Source organism: Mus musculus, chromosome 18, assembly GCF_000001635.26.
Source record: "Mus musculus strain C57BL/6J chromosome 18, GRCm38.p6 C57BL/6J".
Taxonomy (NCBI): Eukaryota; Metazoa; Chordata; class Mammalia; order Rodentia; family Muridae; genus Mus; species Mus musculus.
The window spans coordinates 68872934-68894231 of NC_000084.6; the positions used below are offsets into that span (position 1 = coordinate 68872934).

At 41.1% G+C, this 21298-nt stretch overlaps 1 long non-coding RNA gene across 1 annotated transcript in view; it reads right to left on the bottom strand.

Annotated features, from left to right (window-relative positions):
* Positions 1–16553: 16553 nt before the first annotated feature.
* The window catches only part of 4930546C10Rik (RIKEN cDNA 4930546C10 gene), a 62042-nt gene continuing 57297 nt past the window's right edge, over positions 16554–21298 (bottom strand). The window contains exons 5-7 of the long non-coding RNA NR_038051.1: positions 20242–20330; positions 17446–17506; positions 16554–16811 (exon numbers count right to left, since the gene is read on the bottom strand). This is a non-coding gene — a long non-coding RNA (RIKEN cDNA 4930546C10 gene). The remainder of the gene's footprint in view (positions 16812–17445; positions 17507–20241; positions 20331–21298) is intronic.

Sequence of the window (21298 nt, forward strand, 5' to 3'; positions counted from 1 at the left end):
AATGAAGATGTAAAGAAGGACGAGGGAATTCCTGCTAATGTGCGGTCACATCTCAAACCGCAAAAGTGACAGGGTCCTATGAGACAAAAGCTCAGATCCGTCCCCTTCAGTTTTAAGTATGGCACAGCAAAGTTCTCTCTTAGAGGAACCAAATTCATGTAACATTTATTATATTACATTGACAATGATTTTTCTGATTTGTTCCATTATTGTTAATCTCTTACTGGGCCTAATTTGTCTATTAGACCTCATTTTAGGTCCATGTGTACAGGAAATGAATGCAGTGAGAGGCAAGGTTTGGGGTTGCTCATGGTCCTGGGTATTCACAGGGTTCTCAGAAGCATTGCCTCTAGATGAGGTAAAGATGCTGCTCCACAGTGGGTGTGAAGGACATGGTACTGAACGGCAGAGGACCTTAGCTCTGCTGCTCTCTGACAGAGGGGATGTCAGTAACTCTTGCTCCTCCGTGACTGAGTCTTCTCACCATCAAAGCCACCAACGTGGCTTCTGTATAACATCTTGTGGTTGTCTTTGATACAACTTATCTCCTTAAGTGCTTCAGAGGAAGATATTTACAAGACTAGGTGTCCGCCTACCTAGCAATGATGCCTATGGACCACAGCAGCCTGCACAGTAACCCTGAGGATGCAATAGTGGCACACACACTTTGATGGTAATCATCAACCAACAACCAGTGATCTCTAATTGGACTTAAGACTTGCTAAATAAAAGGAAAACATGCCCGTAGTGAAAATCAAGCTAATTCTGCAGCTCTGGTGATGTCATGATTATTGGAGGAGTAGCTACAGTCACTAATTTACTAAACCAACATGATCCCTGACAACAGTCTATAAACATTTGTCTTTGTACCCACAGAAAAGTGTAGTTTTCACCCCTCGTCAGGAAGACTTCTCTTTACAGCTGAGGGAAACTACTATAGAAAATCACAACCAATCAAAATGTGGAAGCCGGGATCACTGTCCCAGTCAATCCGTCTTCAAAATGTTCCTGTACCTAAGGCTCAGTAAATGCTGTAGAAGAGACAAGATTTTAAGAGCCGGGAGTATTAGGGATTTTGCTGTGAGATCGTGTCTGCTAGTAACGTCAGAAGCTCTACCTTGTAAAGTCTCACCAGTATGACTGTTCAAATGTGCGATGACCAAGGATGGCAACAGAGGACATACCAAACTGGACAGAGACAAGCCCATGAGGCTTCAACCATATGCAAAGTACTATAGACAACTGAGGAGAACTGATGATCACACCAACTGGCTGTCCAGTGCCAAATAATCATAATCAGCCCTGAAAACCTACAGGAGCCTATTTAATCTAATGTGTGTGTGTGTGTGTGTGTGTGTGTGTGTGTGTGTGTGTGTGTGTACTAATAATACACATGCAGTAACAAATAGTAAATTAAAATGAGGCTGTGAATTTAAAGGTGAGCAGGAGGCATATGGAATGGATTTTTTGAAAAGACATAAAAAATAAAATGCAAAAGAATTCACGTAAAGAAATTACAACGTGGTTGGGGGATTGCAGAGGAGCAGGCCTCTGTACGGACTTCTCCTTTCTGGGTTCAGAATCCCCCTTTTTACTGGGTATCAGCTCCCTCTCCTTACATTGCTCTCCTCTGAAGCTGTTCCTGACATTAGAGCCATGGACTGGAGGGAATTTCCTCCTGGGTAAATCCAAGCTAAGTGAGTTTTGCATCTTGAATGTGCCATAATGAAAGTATCACCAGTCTCAGCAACAGTCCTGGGCTCTGAAAAGTCCTCGCATAACCAAAACACTATGGCTTTGGGTTTATTAATTATTTTATAAAGCAGAATTTTTGAATGATTTAATTAAAAGGCATTATAAAACAATACTGGCTAAGAAAGACTTGATTTGTGTGATAAAGGGAATAACGTAAGTTTTTTTTTATTATAACGTAAGTCCCCCCAAGTTATCTACAATTCTTATCCCTCAAACCTTTCATTGTTCTTTTACATAACAAGAGGGACTTTGAGACCTTGGGGAAAATTATGTTCTGGAAAAGTAGAATGTATCACAAAGATCCTTAAGAAATACATACATGATGATTGGTGTCAGAAGACAAGGGCATGTCATAACAAGAGACAGGTGGGCCATAAGCCCAGAATGCTGGCTGCTTTGGGAGCCAGTGGTAGCAAGGTATGGATTCCCTTTGGAGTATCCTAAAGAAACCAATCTTGCCTATACTTTTTTAACCCTGCAAAATTCAATGTGGACATCTCCTTTCTAGAACATAAGAGTAAATTCACATCCCTTTAAGACACTGTTGTTCATGGTATTTTTTTTTCTTACAGCAGCAATAGTAAACTAATACCTCCTACATATTTGAAAGCAAAGATTTAAGTTATGACTGTCAAGTATCATGGTAGGATCCTATAGTCCCTAGTACTTAGAGGTCTGAGCTAGGGGTTTATCTGAGCTTTCGAGTTTGTGATCAGCTTGGGAAACACAGCAACATCCCATCTTAGAAAACCAAATGTGTTTTTTTTTCTTCTTTTTAAAAGTTCAGCTAAAATTTCAAAGTATAAATGTTCAGAAAAGCTTAGTTCATTTAGATTCCATTTGAAACAGGTCTTCTAATGAATTTTCTACAACGGTGCCCACTTAGCTGTAAGGTTCATAATTTACAACCTTTTTTCCCCTAAAATTTCTGTCAGTCATTGGCGATTTCAACGCCACACTTTTCCTCCGTAGGTAAGCGGCTGGCATGCACACAGCAAGATTGCCTTAACTGGGACTGTGCTGTCTCTTTAGAGCAGCGGTTCCTGCCCTCAGTCTAATGGAAACCCTTGCAATAATTCCTCTGAAGAAGCCGCTAAATCCTTAATCTTCAAGCTGCAGGTAAGGAAATTTGGCCTCATTAGACTCCCAGAATCCCTTGAGAAACAGAGGCACATGGCATAACTAAGTTCTCTGTTAAGGAGAGAAGGAAGAGGATGTGCCATGAAGCCAAGAGCCATCTTTCAGATTTTTGTTTCTTCCTTTACCATCCCCCCAAACTTTTATAAGCTATTTTCCAATGCCCCTTCCTGGGCTCTTGATTAATCTCAATGTGGATAAATTGCTAGAGTTCACTATGTGATTTAGGGTTGGATATCCAAAGACGACATAAAGGCCGATGTTAAAATAACTGAAGAGAAACAAATTTTAAAAGCATCCTCCGTTAAAATTTCCAAAGGTCGGTGCCCCTAACCAGAGAGGCAGGTGTTAGATGACAGTCGACGCTGAGAACCCTTTGCAGATGGCAGCTTATAATTCTGGCAGTGCAATTTTCAGTTAATGTGGGCTTTGAGATGCAATAGTTATGTCCGACAGCCTTGTGGTTGATTCTAAATGTGATGGATTTTTTTTTTCACCAAGCTGCACACAAAGTTCACAGTTGATCATCGGAGTGGCTGAAATTTCCTCCAGGAGGCTGACTCTGGAACTTGCTATCTTCGAAGACATGTACTAGACAGTGACAATATAATTAATTTTAATAGTTATATATAAACTGTGAAAATTATTGCTAACTGAAAGCGCTAAGTCTTAGTTGTTCGGTTGGTGTAAACCTCTAGATGCATAGAATTAAAATGTGAGGTTATTTTACATCTGTTCCTTCCTCCTCTTTCCCTTCTTTTCTTTCTTCATTTTCTTTAAGGCCCTTTGATGTTACCAATACCTGTTACAATGTAGCAGTTCAACCCCCAAATTTCGCCAATTAAAATAACCTTTCCTCGGGGGATCTGTGGAATAGGCTCAGCAAGGTGTTTTTCCTTCCCATCTCACATGATATCTCTCTTATAATTTAGCTCTCAAAAGGTTTCTGGGGATGAAATAGTCTTAATAGATCTTACCATCATAAGACTATGGTATTGGACTGGAAGGTGGGTAGCTGGTAGGTAGATTGTGGAAGGATGTAGTGCCTGCCCCCATCCCTCTCCCTCTTCCTTTGCCTCTCCCAGGATACTTTGTGTCTCTTTTCACCTCTGCTAGCTTCTAAAGGTGAGCACTCAGATAAAGAGCTAGCTGTAATGAGTGAGGAGTCACTAATCTTCCACAAGCATTTGGTTGTTTATCTACCACTGATCCAACTCAGAGCCAGTACTGGAGGGGGCACAGTGGAAGGAGAACTGGTGTTGCCTGTGCCCTAGAGTGTTTGCTGCCCAATCGTACCTGCCCTTGGGGGTTGGAGGTGAAATGGCTCAGAGTTCATGACACAGACTCTGGTAGCTGGTGAAAAACACTCTAACAAGCTCATCTAAACACTACTGTAAGTGCCTTTAATACCTTCCACTTGCACCCCATTGGTCCCAAGAAAACAGCTCTTCTAAACAACAATTTCTGATTGGCTGACGTTGTCTGTACTTGCCATCCTTGGCCTCTCAGGCAGTCTCCAATTACATCCTTCTGCAGGGGATATTTGGGGACTGCTTTGCCCTGGCATTTGCATGGAGATGGATCCCCCATTCCTGCTAAAACTGGGAGTCATGACTCATTGGAACCTAGAGTCTAATGCAGTAGTTCTCAGCCTGTGGTTCACAACACCACAGGGATCACATATCAGGTACTCCACATATCAAATATGTACATTATGATTCATAACAGAAGCAAAATTACACTTGTGAAATAGCAATGAAATAATTTCATGGTTAGGGATCACTAGAACACGAGGAACCGTATTAAAGAGTCACAAGCATTAGGGAAGTTGAGAGCCACTGGACTAAATGGGATCGTGGAAGAAATAAATCTTATTTTATGCTTCACAGTAAATCTATACTTACAATATCTGCTGGAAGGAGGATAATTTTAAAGTCCTGTGTCATTATTTAGCTATGTGAAGAGATAAATGAACAAATTAATATGCATTTTAGTGGTTATGTCTTATATGTGGCTTGCAGAATTTGACATTTCTGTAGACAACCATATTTTGATATTAGAGAAAGCAAAAAAGCAAAAGTTAGATATTCTGGGTTCATCTTAGGGACCATAAAATTCCCATTCAGTTGTTAGAATTGACCTTAAGGTCCGATTGGGTGGCAATAAGCAGAAGTTGCTAAAACAATCATGTTCATTAATTTCATGGCAGCTTCCTTGGCTCTACCTTTCCTATCAGAAAAAAATCTCTCTTTCTCCATTTCTAACAACATTCTTGGACACTGTCTATGAACCACTTCAGGGGATGCCTATGGTCTGGTCCTCCCCTCAGCTACTTCCAAGAGGAGTCCTGGACTGTGAAGTCCAACCTCATAGGCATTCATTCTGCCCACAGCACTTTATACAGACTGTTTCATCAAATACCCACACTGGTACAGAGTTTGGGATGAATACCAATCCTTGACTGATTAAAACAGTAGGCTTAATGTCTCAATGCAAATTTGGTTTTTTTTTCTCATTAATCTGAATTAGCGAGTCACTTTATCACATCAAATCTACTTTGACAATAGTTTTCTTTGGGTACATATTAGGACATGTATTGTCTTAAGTTAGAATGTGACACAAGAGTGAGAAACTTCTAGCCCTGTAGTATGTTTTCCTCGAGGGGGGGAAAATCCCTTTGTCATCAGTTAAGGTTATTAAAAATAATCAAGCAGAAAAAAAATCTTGTTAAATTGGAAAATAAAAGTGTCACCCGAGGTAAATGAAGTGACTTAGACTCTGCTATTAACTGCCTTCTGTTTGGAGGCCTGTGAGTGGTTGCTACACAAAAGAAATTGCCAACTACCATGGTTTTCATCTGTGACTGGAATATGCTGATAAAATGCACTCACATTTTCTTTTCTTTCTTGGGTGATTGGTGTAATTCTGCTCCATTTGTAGCTGAGTTTGAACCAAGCCTATAAAGTCACTTATTATAAAAGAAACCGAGTCTAAGAAAGAGGAAACTTGACTAGGCCGATAAAACACAGTGAGCTCAAAGTACACACGGGGAAGGGGTGGAGTGAAGATTTCATTTGTGTGCTGTGCAGAACATTTAGTAAGCAGAAGCAAAAGTTTGTATTGTCTTGTCTATGAATGACTATTCATAAGTACAAATTAATATTTATTAAAATAAACTCGGCACTACAGTGTAAATATGGCTATTATAAATAATGACCCTTTATTATCTTCTCTTTGCCCTAATGCCTTTCAAATTTTAATCACCGCTGTAAAGTAACAGCCTCAATTTGCCATGAGTATATTAAAAATAAATATCCATTTATGAGTCCAAGTTATGCTTTACAAATTGCTCACCACCTAAAAGGCTTTTGTCCATAGGATGGACGAGTCCGTAGGATGGACAAGTACTGATTGAGCGGGGTGGGAGGAGGGGGGAAGGTGCAGGAGGCGCAGGGGGCGCAGGGGGCAGGGGGCGGGACCCATGATTCAGCTTATCTACTGTTAGTAATGGTGAATCTGTGTCTGATGGACAATACAAGGGTCTAGACACTGCTGTGTCCTATCCATGCCGATGGTTTCTATGAAAGACGATTCATAGGATGATGGGAATTTCTTGTTACAAAAATGTCTCTCTTGTCAAGACACTAAGACATTTGGAATTTTCCTTTTAAGTTCACTTTATTTGAGGGTTTTTCACACACACACCCCCAAAGTGGAAAGAAAGTACCCAATAGTCCTGGCAAAGGGAACATCAAAGTCAAATCGTTTTTTTAATAAATTGTATACATTTAAAATTTGTAAATTTTATACATCTTTATAAAACCAATAATGGAAATTGGTTTCTCAGTAGCCAAACTAGCAATTATTTCTCACTGAAAACTTACCTACTTTTTTCTTAATATACCTACACACACACTCATATATGCATATAATATCAACAAATAATACATTATCTAGCCTGGCACTTTAAGGTCCCAATTCTCTAGACGAGTATCAGTGAGAACCATCCCCTGTAGTGGGAGATCAAGGCCGCAGTCTTAGGCTGCAGCTCAGAAAAGGAGGAAAAGATGACGATTTACACAAAATTCCAGGCGAGCCAAAGCTGTGACCAACAACAAGGAGACTAGCATGTCCTCCCCAAAGACTGCCAAAGCTGACACTGTACACTGATGTCCATGATGATCATACAGAGAATTATGACACATGGGAGCCAATGATTTATACAATACATATACTTACATGATAGATAAGGAAACATATAATATGAGGAAATTCTCCCCAAATATTTCCAAATAGTGCTGTGACATAAACAGGATTTAGAGCTAAAGTCTTGGCCTTCATCCCAAGTAAGAGATAAATGCTGGCTGTGGTACTAGGCCCCAAGGTCTTTGTCATAAGACAGCATGATGTGGTTGGGGTCAGCCTGACCTGAAAGTCCTGACCGGCTACCACAAAAGCTTGCCTTATGATTAAAATAGAAACTAATTGCTTACCTCATAAGTAATCACAATAGTTAATCTTTATAGGAACAAATAATGAAAACCAACAAAGCCAAAGTAGCAATTATTTATCACTGAAAATTTACCTTTCCCCCTCTTTTTCTTAATACACACACATACACACACACACATCACTAAATACATCAACATAGACATACTGACCAGCCTTGTTTATGACTATAACTAATAGAGTAATTTACATAGATCAAGCATATCTTTATCTTTTCTGTTTTTGTGTATGTGGGTGCTCCTGTGTGTCCCTGAACAGAAGCTCATGAAGGACGATGTTGGCTGTCAGTCTTCAGGCACCATCCTCCGTGTTTTCTTCTTTATACTTGTGACTGGATTTCTCACTCATCATGTTGGCTAGGCCGCTCCCCAAATGGTCCCAAAGTTGGGGAACCTTAGTGTCTCATTTGATTTTATTTGTACTTAAACTAGAGCTCTAAGATTCTGACTCCCTGCCTTAAAACCAGGAGAGAGTATGTGCCAATGGCTTTTAAGTTCTCAGGATCGTCTTAGACTATGTGGCTAGACAGACAGGAGCCTTACTAGTCACATTCTTCAAAAAGCCAGTCTGGGGTCACCCTTTTACCAGCTAAGACCTCTGCCCATCAGTTCCCCCCACAGATGTTGCATGTCCAAGGCCATTGATCCTGCTTCTTAAATGCTCTGAAACACTTCTGAAATGAAACCAGGAGTGGGGGTCAGGCTTCCATGTTATAGAGTGTTCAGCACGTCAGTTGGGCTGAGTGACTGACAGACCTCATGTCTTCCTGCCTCAGGAACCCTGGAGATTGCCCTCATTCCAGACTGCTCAGGAAAGGGCCTTAAGCAGGAAGAGGTGGTGCTTTCTCCATTTCCTTCTGTCTGCACCCAGGATCCATTTTAAGAGGTCCTACAACAGATCTCCAGGATGCCTCTGTCAAAAAATCAAACTTGCTTATAACAGTTTGCCCCTGTTCTCCTTTGAACTGTCTTGTCCAGAACCTATGGACACCAGTAGCACCAGGCACTGGTGGCTCTCACATTTCAAGGCTGGAGATCAAGTCTCTTTGCTCCTCTAAGCCACTGACAATCTGCATCCCACACACTCTCCTCCCGGGCAACAGTTTTAGTTCAGTATCCACCTCACCATCTTTTTGTTCCTAATATTATGTTGTCTCCTTTGCTAGATTCTTCTTGGATAGAGTTAGTATAATAGTAAGACATTCCATGATCCATATCTGCCCCTCTCTTCTTCCATCTAAAATTCTCCCTAGGTGATGTTGCCCTGCACAGTGGCTTTAAATATATTTGCATAGCTTGCTTGTATTTGCATATCTGACCTGAACTTGTTCTCCACCCTCAGAATTCTTCTTCCCCCAGCTGACAATTCTGCATTCCTGAGCTTGAGACTTGCACTCTAAATATGTCTTCACCTGGATCCCAAGTCTCACCCTTACACTGCACCTCCTGCCATTGGCTCCATTTGATACTACTTAAGTTGTACAGGTTCCAGCCCTGAACTAGTTTTGACTTTTTCTTATACTGGCTGCCTAAGTCCCGCTGGTCCTATGTTTGCAATGTCTTTGGAATGCAACGGTTTCTCCATTGTTGGCAGCTAGGGTCCCAGTTCGTGCCCATTCCACAGCAGCTCCCTAGCTGGTTTCTTATCTTCCAAACATCACATTCCTCCCTAAAGAGAAGCCATCCCATCCCACAGACCTGGGACTCAAAATCAGGAAAGTCTTATAGTAACCTGATATATCTTTGATCCATTTCTTCACTATGCTTTTTTTTCCTTGAAAAGTAGAATATGAACATTTAAAAATAGTATTTTTTTCTGTTTTCTGAATTACTATGCTTACATGGGAATCATTACAGATACACGCCGAATTAGGAAATTAATTTATTCTGGTTAGAAATGAAATAAGTGTTGTCTCTGTTTGCTTTTAATTACTGTGATACACATCATGGCCAAAAGCAACTTGGGGAAAAAAGGTTTTATTTTCAACTTACATCTTACAATTCATCACTGCGGGAAGTCAGGGCAGGGACCTGAAGATAAGAACGAAAGGAGAGACTAGTAGAGATGCTGCTACTTAGCACCTTGCTCTTTCTGATTTTTCAGCTTGCTTTCTGATACAACCAGGGCCACCTGCCTAAGCATGGTGCCACCCACAGTGGGCTGGACAGTTTTACATCAATCAATCAGGCAAGAAAAATGCCCTCACAAATTTGCCTACATGTCAACCTTAGAGAGGAATTTTCTCAGTTGTGTCAGGCTGACAAAAACCTAACTACTGTGAAAGAGTTGAGTGTGAATGTGTGTGTGTGTGTGTGTGTGTGTGTGTGTGTGTGTGTGTGTGTATTGGGAATATGCCTTGTCTCTAATTTATCAAAGGCTGTTTACATAGAAGGTTGGACGATTTCTTTAGAAAGTCAGTATGTGGATTTTCTCTGCAACTTCTTTTGCCATCATGACCCCAAACAAAAGGCTCTCTCTCTCTTTACATATATATATAACTATGTGTGTATATGTATATGTGTATGTGTTTATGTATATTTTATGTATATGTATATATTAGTGTTATGTTGTAAGATTGTTGCAAAAGGTGGGTGTACTAGTTAGTTTCTGTTACTATGATAAATCTTCTACCCAAAAGCAACACAGGGTCAGAGAGGTTAATTTCATGTTATACTCTTAGGTGACAGTTTATCGCTGAGGGAAATCAAGGAAGGAACTGAGGGATGACAACTGAAAGCAGAAGCCCTGAAGGAATGTTCCTTCCTGGCTTACTCTTGATTTACTCATAGGCTCCTGCTCAGCTTGTTTCCCTAAGCATCCCTGGCCTGGCTGTCTAGGGATGCCCCCATCCACAGCAGACCAGTCTCTCAAACATGAATCATCACCAAGACAATTGCACACAGACGTAGTAGCCACAGGCCTATCAGATCTGGGCAATCCTTCAGCGGAGACTCTCTGAGTTCACTGTAGGCTGTGTCAAGTGGACAGTTGAAGCTAACAAGGACAGGAAGAAAAATTCCACTGCTTTTGGGCCACCATGATTTTGATGAAGGCCTGAGAGAGAAACCAAGAGAAACCAAGATGCTGGAGCCTCTTCCACATCTCCTCACATCCCCCAGTGGAAATCAGACCACTTCTGAGAGGTCAGGGCATCCTTTCTGTTTGTTTTTTGGGGGGGACTCTGAGAAGATACTGGAGCAATCCACTAGTTCGCATTAATCTATACAGCAGAATGCAAGTCCTGCTAATGTGACATTGCTGAAATGTCCTAAAACATCTCATGGCTCCTCACACCTTCAAAACTACTTAGAAGGTCCAACATGCCCTGTGGAGGGAAATACAAACAGGGTGATGGTACTTCTGGCTAGTGAGGTTTCAGAGCATCACACTCATTACTGTGGCCTTCTGAACAAGTTGCCTGGGATGAATCCCAAGGGAAAGTAACTTCCTGTCTCAGTTATGAAGGGTACAAGCAAAGACTGATGCATTGCTAAGTCACCTGAGAGAACTGAGTACAAGAAGGGATGGGACAAAAGGATACCTGCTAAATGTTTCATCTGAGGATGCCAGCAGGAAGATTAACCATTCACAATTGGACCAGTTTAACAATTAGAGCATCACAACAGAAGTTACAGTTCACATGCTAACTGAATATCTCCTTCTTCAGCTCATAAAATTCCAAGCTTATATGACTTTCACCATGGACCTCAAGGGGTACTTCAAGAGTACCACAAGGGATGAGGTGTCTTGTGATAGCATAGGTTGCGTGTTAGTGTCCATTTGCATACTTTATTGGTAAGTCACAAACAAGCCTGTGAATTGGATATTTTGAGTCTTTCGCTCCCACTATGCCCCTTTGCTTTAAGTTGACAAACTTAATCAAGAATGTTGGTTTGTATACTGACATATCATCTCTCCACTTTCTTGTTTTGTTTTGTTTTGTTTTGTTTTGTTTTGTTTTGTTTTGTTTTTTCGAGACAGGGTTTCTCTGTGTAGCCCTGGCTGTCCTGGAACTCACTTTGTAGACCAGGCTGGCCTCGAACTCAGAAATCTGCCTACCTCTGCCTCCCAAGTGCTGGGATAAAAGGCGTGCGCCGCCACTACCCGGCTATCTCTCCAGTTTCTTAATAGAACTACAATAGCTTTGGTTGAGCACGAGAAGAGACGATTGCTTCTCCACATTACACTAATAGAAGGGAAGCCCAGACAAGAACCTCTAACAGCTTGATGCTCAGAACAAGGCCTTGGCATCAAGGCCATGCATTTTGCGACTAAACACTAAGCATTCGTTCAGCACCTATGAAATGAATTTAAGTTTACAAAGCTTTAAAAATAATTTAGCAAAATCCCTAGTTTTCTACAATGGGCAAAACAGAGTTTCGCTTAATTTGTTGCTCATCGTTGGGGCCTATAAACTCAAATACTTATTAACGCTGTAAATATGCCTTTTTACTGGCTGTCTGACAGCTCCCATGCTTTCTGCACTGTCTCCTTAAACATTTATGAGTGCTCATGAATATGCAAATGCACGATATAATGTCTGCAAATGGTTGCAAGTACAAATGCTATGTTAATATTTCATACAGTGATGGGGGCAAATCAACAATCATAAATTTTGAACAAATATGCTGCCTCTTTAATAACTAATGAGGCAGTAGGCAGAGCACAAGGTTTGGCATTTAAGACTAAAAATGGTGGTTCTCCATGACAGCCCCCCACTCAATACTATGACTTCTAAAATTTCTGTAGGTTGAAGTTCTTCCAGGGTGACTTTTTCTAGGAAGTGAACAAATATATTTGAGAAGAGTCAATTCCCAATACTTATTTGAAAGACAAATTCTCACAACATGCCAGGAAATAAGAGGAAGAGACATGCTCAAAAGTGGGCCCAGGCATATGCTGATTGGGTGCTCCCACTAGGGCAGCTGATGAAGGTGTAATCAACAAAGGAGAGGGTAAATATCTAATAGAAACAAAGATGAAGACACTGAAGCAATTGGGAGGTTAATGTCTTCTGTCCACTACCAAATCCTAAGGGTACCAATGGTTTGACATTAGTGGTGAGCCCTGCTTTGGGGCTCTGAGCTTATGGTACAAGACTCCATGGAGGTTGCTCAGAAGTAAACATGCTTTCTCAAACCAGATGAGCTTGACCCCTGTGACCGAACTCCAACTGATTGTCTATGACCTACATCATGACCTATGTACATAGCTGTGGCCTTTTCTCTCTCTCTTTCGCATACAAACCGATATATATATATATATATATATTTAAAGCCACTCCATACCTGTAAAATTGTCCCTTCTTTAGACTAACAGTTTTTTAAGAAAGTTGGTCAATGAAACATTAAAGCTAAAACTTAAGTTACTGTGAGTCTCTCCTGCTTCCCCTGCTGCTGTGAGAAAAAGCCCTGACACAAGCAAGGGGGGAAGGGTTTATTACTGATTTTGGCTCACAGTCAGAAGGAATTGTCCTTCCCGGTGGGGAAGCCCAAGAGACATGAAGTACCCAGTCTGTAAAACCTGAACAGAGCATTTAATGCTTATGCCAAGTTTTCTCCTTTTGATAGAGTCCTGGATTCAACCCCAGAGTGCAGCTACCCATCTTTGGTTGGTTCTTCCTACCTCCATTAACAGAGTCAGAATGGTCTCTGCAGCCATCCTTGTGACTTCACTCTTAGGTGACTCTAAATTTTATCAAGTCACTGATAACTATGACAAATCCATATTGTCAACTTGACACTCAAGCATACCACTTTTTCAGCCATCAGCTTCTCCCTCTTTTCTTTATAAGGTCTTGGGCAACTCATAAAGTAAAAATACATTCATTCAACCTCAAAAGTCTGAATAACCTCTTAGAGATGCACGCCAAATGTTCACAATAGACTGCAATATCAGGAAAAGGCTTAAAGTCACGCACGTATTCTGGTCGTTGATTTATTTATAGAGGGTATTAAGGTCATTTCTGATTCCAGATTTTAAAGCTATCATGGTTTTTTCTTTAGATGAAATTCAAGACATTCAACAAGTTTTCTGATTTATTTGATTGTTGATAGAGCATCCGAGACCATCTTGAAGCCTTCAAAAAGTGGGATTTACATTAAATTTGATAAACCAGTGTCTATTGGTATATAAACTACCACGTATATCCTGGAAGTACTTTCAGAAACAATTTTGATGTAAGCCTAATTATTTATCATTCATTTGTTGCTCTTGGAACCTACCACACTACTTTCAGGGTAGCTCTGCAGTAGCTTTACCGTTTCCAAAGTATTTGTTTCTGAATATTACTTCATTTTCACATTCAAATGATGCCTTGGAGGTAGGTATATTCATTCCATTTTATAGATCTAAAAAAAATAAATCTCTGGGGCTGGAGAGATGGCTCAGAGGTTAAGAGCACTGGCTGTTCTTCCAGGGGCCCTGAATTCAATTCCCAGCAACCACATGGTAGCTCACAACCATCTGTTATAGGATCCCATGCTCTCTTCTGGTGTTTCTGAACAGAGTGACTCTCTCTCTCTCTCTATATATATATATAGAGAGAGAGAGACATTAGTGGTATATATATATATATATATAGAGAGAGAGATTATATATATTATATATATAATATATATATAATCAGAGAGAGAGAGATCAGAGAGAGGAGACCCCATCGGATTAGCCTGTAGGCAAGCCTGTGGAGCACTTAGAAAAAACAAAACAAACAAAATGAAACTAAACTCTATTTTGTAGTCAGGTTGCCTATTGAAGGGAGAGATAGAATAAAATTGATTACTTAAAGGCATGAAAGCTGGAATTTGCCATTATGTGCAAACCAGTCTTACTCTTCACTTCTAAAGTTGGGCTCTTAGTGATTGGCACATACAGATGGATTTGCTCTTATCTCCTTTCATTTAGGTTCTGGGTTGGGTTATTCCAATTCTCTTCACTAGTTGGATCCCCATCCAAGTAACTAGCAGAATACTTAGGGGTCAGTAGTAGTCTCTCAGATGCTATGTTTTATGCTGTGGTAGCAAATATTAAAACACACCTTAATGAAGATTCTCACTGAAATGATATATTCTGTATCTTAGGCATGGAGACAAGAAGAGGAATCTCCAGCTATGATACAATGGCACACACATGCACACGCACATGCACACATGCCATGCATGCCTTTGGGGATGGGTGTTGGTGTAGTAAGGAGAGTAATAGGCTCAGAGACTCTGTACTACTGAACCATTTTCTTCTCTGTCAATGTGGTTTTGAGCAAGCTCCTTTCCCTTTTGAACCTGTTTCCTCACTTACAGTGCCTAAAAGGAGTAACACGGAACTAGCCCTTAGCCTACAGTAAGACACCACATCCCAACCCTACCACTTCCAAACTTGATAAAATAGTTATGAATGAAAAAAAAAAAGTTTGTACTTCGAAAAGTTAAGTTTTTAAATTTTTAATTAAACATTTTCTTTATTTACATTTCAAATGTTATCCCCTTTCCTAGCTTCCCCTCAAAAACCCCCCATCCCCTCCCTCACACCCTGCTCCCCAAACTACCCATTCCCACTTCCTAGCTCTGGTATTCCCCTATACTGGGGCATAGAACCTTCACAGGACCAAGGGCCTCTCTTCCCATTGATGACCGACTAGACCATCCTCTGCTACATTTGCAGCTAGAGCCATGAGTCCCACCACGTGTTTTCTTTGATTGGTGGTTTAGACCCAGGGAGCTTTGTGGGTACTGGTTAGTTCATATTGTCCTTTCTCCTATGGGGCTGCAAACCCTTTCAGGTCCTTGGGAACTTTTTCTAGCTCCTTCATTGGGGACCCTGTGCTTTGTCTACTGGATGGCTGTGAGCATTCACTTCTGTATTTGTCAGTCACTGGCAGAGCCTCTCAGGAGACAGCTTTATCAGGCTCCTGTCAGCTAACTCTTGTTGGCATCCCCAATAGTGTATGGGTTTGGTGGTTGTTTATGGGAAGGATCCCCAGGTGGGGCAGTCTCCGGATCATCATCGCTTCAGTCTCTGATCTGAACTTTGTCTCTGTAACTCCAATTCTAAATCCAATAGGAGGCTGATATACAAAGAACCCAAGAAGTTAGACTCCAGAAAACCAAATAACCCTATTTAAAATAGGGTACAGAGCTAAACAAAGAATTCTCAACTGAGGAATACAGAATGGCTGAGAAGCATCTAAAAAAATATTCAGCATCCTTAATCATCAGGGAGATGCAAATCAAAACAACCCTGAAATTTCACCTCACACCAGTCAGAATGGCTAAGATCAAAAATTCGGGTGACAGCACATGCTGGCGAGGTTGTGGAGAAAGAGGAACACTCCTCCATTGCTGGTGGGGTTGCAAGCTGGTACAACCACTCTGGAAATCAGTTTGGCAGTTCCTCAGAAAACTGGACATAGTACTACCAGAAGATCCAGCAATACCACTCCTGGGCATATACCCAGAAGATGCTCCAACTTGTAATAAGGACACATGCTCCACTATGTTCATAGCAGCCTTATTTATAATAGTCAGAAGCTGTAAAGAACCCAGATGTCCCTCAACAGAGAAATGGATACAGAAAATGTGGTACATTTACACAATGGAGTACTATGCAACTATTAAAAATAATAAATTTATGAAATTCTTAGACAAATGGATGGATCTGGAGGATATCATTCTGAGTGAGGTAACCCAATCACAAAAGAATTCACATGATATCCACTCACTGATAAGTGGAGATTAGCCCAGATGCTCAGAATACCCAAGATACCATTTGTAAAGCACATGAAACTCAAGAAGAAGGAAGACCAAAGTGTGGATGCTTTGATCCTTCTTAGAAGGGGGAACAAAATACCCATGGAAGGAAAAGTTAAGTTTATACTAGATACAAGATTGCTGTTTTGACAATTACCCATTCCCCAACCTTGAAACTAATCAAATTGTAACCAGTTTTGTTTTCTGTTCATCTGCATACACTCTTTTTGCTAGTACTGTATCTTATCTGCACTTAAAGCCCCTAACACAGCCATTTTGAAACAAATAGGCAACATCAGGGTTCTCCCCCAGTATTTCTGAAAGTCTCTCTGAAAGAAACAAAAGTCTCCAAAAATGTCTCCCAGATTCCATTATCCCATCTGAAAAATCAGCAATTTCATAACACCATCTGATATTCCATGTTCAAATTTTAATGTCTCATGACTTTTTAAAGATAGATTGCTTGTTCAAGTCATTCCGATGAGGTCAGAGCAGATATGTCTAATGCAGGGATTTTTTTCTGCTGATCCAGTGGTGACTTCAGTCTTTTTCAACAGAGCTCAGCAGGGGACCTTGCTGCACAGGTCAGAACTACCACACAGAGGAACTGAAACCAATTTGCTCTTGCTGGACTGGCGTTCCTTGGAAGCCCACTCTGGCCAAGACCTCCTGTGTAATCAGGAAGTCATCAGTGGGAATCTGATAAAAAGTGTGTGTTCTTTTCTGCTATGATGATTTTTTTTTAAAGAATACTTTCCGAACTACTCATATTTTAAAAATCAAGGATTGTGAGCATATTATCAGGGCTTTTTGGGATCTGAATCAAGCTCTGTCACTTACAAGCTGCGTGGCATAAAATTTATTTTAATCCTATTGAGTTGTAGCTGACCCACCTGTTCAGTGGAAGCCTAGGTTAAAAGACTAGTGAAGATCAGTAGAAATAACTTAAATCATTGAAAAATATTACAAACAATTGATAGTCAAAGAAATGAGCTGCAATAGGCCAGGCATGGTAGAGCAAGCCTGTAATCTCAGTGCTCCGGAGGCAGAGGCAGATGGGTCTCTGTGAGTATGGAACAAGTCTTGTCTATGTAGTGAGTTCCAGGATAGGTAGAGCTATATAGTGAGACCCTGTCTTAAAGCTACCCATCCCCGAAATCCTAATGACTAACAAGGAGTTAGTATTTTTTTTATTTTATTTTATTTTATTTTATTTTATTTTATTTTTGGCTTTGTAGTTAGTATTTTTAAACAATTTATCAAATGAATCTAGAGGCCACAAGTCTATTATAAGAAGCATTACCTTGGGACTATCAAGATGGGGGCAAATGAGGGCTGTAACATCCTTTGAAGACATCTTCATGCTAGAGATCGAGAAGAATACAGGAAAAAAAAAAAAAAACATTGTCACAATAAGACATTAAAGAATCCTGGTAGAGAAGAGAATGTGTACCACTTTCACCCAAGTAGAGACCAAAAGTCAAGGTGCATCTTAAGTAGAACAAGCCACACATGTAGCGTGGGGTGAGCAACATGTCCTATCCAGATAATTGTTTCTCAGATCCCGTCTGAAGCAAATTTCACATCTACTTTTTTTAGCTCTTTATCACACTTTTACATCTATGAGACCCCCTAAATAGAATTTGGTGCTGTTGTGGGGGTCAGAAATGAAATTCTGTTCATGTTCTGGAACTTCTGTCTTGAGATCCCATTAGCAGTGTCATGGTGACATGGCTTGCACGCTGGCATGGGAGGTCTGTTTCTCACATCGTCCACAGATGTCCTGGGAAGGCTCAAACTGAAACTCTCTCTCTATTAAGCCAAACATACAGTCTGAACAAATGGGTCAGTATATGTTATTAAAGCAGAACAGATAGGCAACTGAGGTGGATAAATTTAAGAACAAACCTATCTGGAACTGAAAACAGATTCTTTTTAGAAGGTAAGGTGTTTGTTTTGGTCAGAGTTAATATTGCTATGATGAAACACCATGGCCAGATAGCCAGCTGGGGAGAAAGGAGTTTATTTGACTTATACTTTCACCTCATAGTCCATCATTGAAGGAAGCCAGGACAGGAACTCATACAGGGAAGGAACGTGGAGGCAGGAGCTGTTGCAGAGGCCATGGAAGGGTACTACTTGCTGGCTTGCTCCTCATGGCTTTCTCAGCTCACTTTCTTATAGAGTCCAGCAGGGACAGCACCACCCACAATGGTCTCAGCCCTCCTCCATCAATCCCTAATTAAGAAAATGTCCCATAGACTTGCCTACAGCCCAATCTTATGAAGACATTTTTTTTTACGTATTTTCCTCAATTACATTTCCAATGCTATCCCAAAAGTCCCCCATACCCTCCCCCCCACTTCCCTACCCACCCATTCCCATTTTTTTGGCCCTGGCATTTCCCTGTACTGGGGCATATAAAGTTTGTGTGTCCAATGGGCCTCTCTTTCCAGTGATGCCTGACTAGGCCATCTTTTGATACATATGCAGCTAGAGTCAAGAGCTCCGAGGTACTGGTTAGTTCATAATGTTGTTCCACCTATAGGGTTGCAGATCCCTTTAGCTCCTTGGGTACTTTCTCTAGCTCCTCCATTGGGAGCCCTGTGATCCATCCAATAGCTGACTGTGAGCATCCACTTCTGTGTTTGCTAGGCCCCGGCATAGTCTCACAAGAGACAGCTCTATCTGTGTCCTTTCAGCAAAATCTTGCTAGTGTATGCAATGGTGTCAGCGTTTGGAAGCTGATTATGGGGTGGATCCCTGGATATGGCAGTCTCTAGATGGTCCATCCTTTCGTCACAGCTCCAAACTTTGTCTCTGTAACTCCTTCCATTGGTGTTTTGTTCCCAATTCTAAGAAGGGGCACAGTGTTCACACTTTGGTCTTCATTCTTCTTGAGTTTCATGCGTTTAGCAAATTGTATCTTATATCTTGGGTATCCTAAGTTTTGGGCTAATATCCACTTATCAATGAGTACATATTGTGTGAGTTCCTTTGTGATTTTGTTACCTCACTCAGGATGATGCCCTCCAGGTCCATCCATTTGGCTAGGAATTTCATAAATTTATTCTTTTTAATACCTGAGGAGTACTCCATTGTGTAAATGTACCACATTTTCTGTATCCATTCCTCTGTTGAGGGACATCTGGGTTCTTTCCAGCTTCTGGCTATTATAAATAAGGCTGCTATGAACATAGTGGAGTATGTGTCCTTCATACCGATTGGGGCATCTTCTGGATATATGCCCAGGAGAGGTATTGCTGGATCCTCTGGTAGTACTATGTCCAATTTTCTAAGGAACCCCCAGACTGATTTCCAGAGTGGTTGTACAAGCTTGCAGTCCCACCAACAATGGAGGAGTGTTCCTCTTTCTCCACATCCTCGCCAGCATCTGCTGTCACCCGAATTTTTGATCTTAGCCATTCTGACTGGTGTGAGGTAGAATCTCAGGGTTGTTTTGATTTGCATTTCCCTGCTGATTAAGGATGTTGAACATTTTTTCAGGTGCTTCTCTGCCATTCAGTATTCCTCAGGTGAAAATTCTTTGTTCAGTTCTGAGCCCCATTTTTTAATGGGGTTATTTGATTTTCTGGAGTCCACCTTCTTGAGTTCTTTATATATATTGGATATTAGTCCCCTATCTGATTTAGGATAGGTAAAGATCCTTTCCCAATCTGTTGGTGGTCTTTTTGTCTTATTTGTATTTTGCCTTGCAGAAGCTTTGCAGTTTCATTAGGTCCCATTTGTCAATTCTCGATCTTACAGTGCAAGCCATAGCTGTTCTATAATTGGGGTTTGCTCCTGTCAGATGACTTTATGTTGAGTTGACCTAAAACTATCCAGCACACTGTCTAAGCCAAAAGACAGCTAAACCAGGGGAATCCAGGGAGCCGCCAACCTATAGAGATTTTAGTACCTTGTATTCCCTTTAAAGATGCTGTTTGGGACTCTGGACTGACATATGATCTGGTGGCAGTAGAAAAAGACAGACCTAGGCAGTTTTTCACATTGGAGTAAGAAAGAAGACAAATGATAGCTCTCAAACACAGTGAGCAGAGAGCTATGGCATTTCCTAAGGCGTAGCCTGGCAATTTACCTGGGAGTTGCGGTGAGGAATGATGGTTAATACTGGCTCTCAGCTTGACAGGTTCTAGATTCATGAAGGAGACAAGACTCTGGATGCACCTGAGAGGAATTATCTAGATTAGATTAATTGCCATGGGAAGGCCCATCTAAATTATTTCATGGGCTGGTATCCTGGACTAAATAGAAAGCGAACAGTGAGCTGGATCCTAGTGTTCACTGCTTGGCTTCCTGCCTGGAGATGCAATTTGACCAGCTGCCTCATGCTCTGGGCACCACAACTTCTCTCCTAAGATGAATAAATACACCCTTGAATCGTTAGCCACAAAAGAAGCCCACTTTCCTCACTCAGGTCACATTTGTGAGGGCATCACAGCAACTGTCAACTGATACAAGGGGTGTGCTCAGAATCACCAGAGACCATAATGAAACTCAACTTCGGAAAAGCCGCTCCTGCCCTTTGCCTTGATGAAAGCTCAGTTTGAAACTCTAGAGCTGGGAACTCATGGGTAATTTTGGTAAAAGTTTCCTCAGCTTGCTTTCTGCTCCTTCCCTCCCCCAGAAGAGGAAGGAACCAAACCAAACCAAAACAAAAAACAAGATAAGGAAATCATAACACAAAAGATCATCTTCTCTTCTCTTCTCTTCTCTTCTCTTCTCTTCTCTTCTCTTCTCTTCTCTTCTCTTCTCTTCTCTTCTCTTCTCTTCTCGTCTCGTCTCGTCTCCCCTCCCCTCCCCTTCCCTTCCCTTCCCTTCCCTTCCCTCCCTTCCCTTCTTCCCTTCTCTATTATTCTCCATTCAGTCTTAAATCTTTGCTCTGCTTCCATGATGGGGCACCAATTATTCAATTAAGTTTGAAACCAATCAATCTCTCTCTCTCTCTCTCTCTCTCTCTCTCTCTCTCTCTCTCTCTCTCTCTCTCTCCTTCTCCCTCCTTTCCCTCTCTCTGTCTACAGGAATGTGTGCCTGTGTGTGTTCAGATGTATATGTTTGTGTGTGTGTGAATGCTTATAGAGGTCAGAGTCAGCATCATATACCTTCAGTCATTTCTCTACCTTTTATTTTTGAGA